At 44.0% G+C, this 1,389-nt stretch overlaps 1 non-coding gene across 1 annotated transcript; it reads right to left on the bottom strand.

Moving 5' to 3' along the window:
- Positions 1-721: 721 nt before the first annotated feature.
- On the bottom strand, positions 722-827 carry LOC136478764 (small nucleolar RNA R71). The gene has a single exon (XR_010764475.1). It is a non-coding gene; the product is annotated as a small nucleolar RNA R71 (small nucleolar RNA).
- Positions 828-1,389: the final 562 nt, after the last annotated feature.

Genomic DNA, 1,389 nt, shown 5'->3' on the forward strand with positions numbered 1-1,389 from the left:
ACAGCGGTATATTCTGTGCGCTTGCAGAATTATTCAATAGTCATAAGAGATACCACCAAATGTTTCAAGCGCCGTTGCCAAGGAAAGCATAGCCTAGAAATTTTAATAAAGTTGAATCAAGAGTTTGCCATCAATTTAGTTATCAATTAGTTGTAAGGGGCTTACCCCTTGCCTATGTTTCGCTTTTGTGAAGCAAGGCATTGTATGAGTGGTTTTCTATTCCAGGGCCACCACATTAGAAAATCCTGAGAAATTCTGAAGGAATTCTAGATGCCGTCTAGTTTCCCCTTGGAAATTTAGCTCGATTTTGAACCCACTCAAGGAAGGAGGCTCCGAACCAACACTCAAGCAAGCTATGGCTCAGTCAGCGATCTCTAACTTCTTGGCTCTATCGGCTGCTCATGTAGCCACGGGACCACAAGTTGACTTTGGGGACACCCAATTTGAGCTCAAGCGAGCGCTGATCAATATGGTGCAAGCTAACCCATTCTATGGGAACCCCCATGAGGATGCAAATGCACATCTCCCACACTTCATGGAGGTGTGTGGCACCATTGCCATCAAGGGAGTCACTTCAGACACCATCCGTCTTCGCCTTTTCCCATTCTCCTTGCTCAAGAAGGCGAAGTAATGGTTCTATGCTCATCCCGAGGATGTCACCACCTAGGAAAACTGTGCCAATGCATTCCTCAAGAAATTCTTCCTGATGGGAAAAGCCACTGCCCTTCATGGAATGATTTCAAGCTACCAACAACAAGTGGATGAGACTATTCCCGAAGCATGGGAACGTCTCTAGAGTACATTCGGGAGTGTCCCCACCATGGGATTAAAGAATGGCTCCTGATCCAAGGTTTCTACCATGGGCTAACCAACGTGGCCCAGTAATCACCTTGATGCTACCACAAGAGGAGCATTCGCCTCACTCAATGTCACACAAGCTAAAAACCTCATCAAAAAGATGGTGACAAATCAAGGGTGGCATGAAGAATGACTCCAACCCAAGAAGAGGGGCATGCATACCATTCATGAGGTAGATGCACTCTCTACTAAGATGGACCTCTTAATGAAGAAGCTCGAGGAATGTGCAAACTTCAAGAAAGATCGAGAGGCCATTCAATACTATGCCTCTGCACAAGCCATTAAAGCAAAGCAATGGTGTGAGGTGTGTGGTGGAAACTATTCAGGGAATGATTGCCCCGAAACAAGGGAGGTCATGAACATAATCAACAACAATGGGAATCATCCTCAAAACAATGGATGGAGTTCATGCCCCAACTATCAAGGTAATGGAAGTAAGAGTTTTACAAAATTTAATAGCAATAATCAATCCTTCATTAAAAAATCTTGTCATGAGTCAAACTAAAATCAATGAAAGCATGAATAATAAGT

The sequence above is a fragment of the Miscanthus floridulus genome, chromosome 8 (genome assembly GCF_019320115.1).
Source record: "Miscanthus floridulus cultivar M001 chromosome 8, ASM1932011v1, whole genome shotgun sequence".
Classification (NCBI taxonomy): domain Eukaryota; kingdom Viridiplantae; phylum Streptophyta; class Magnoliopsida; order Poales; family Poaceae; genus Miscanthus; species Miscanthus floridulus.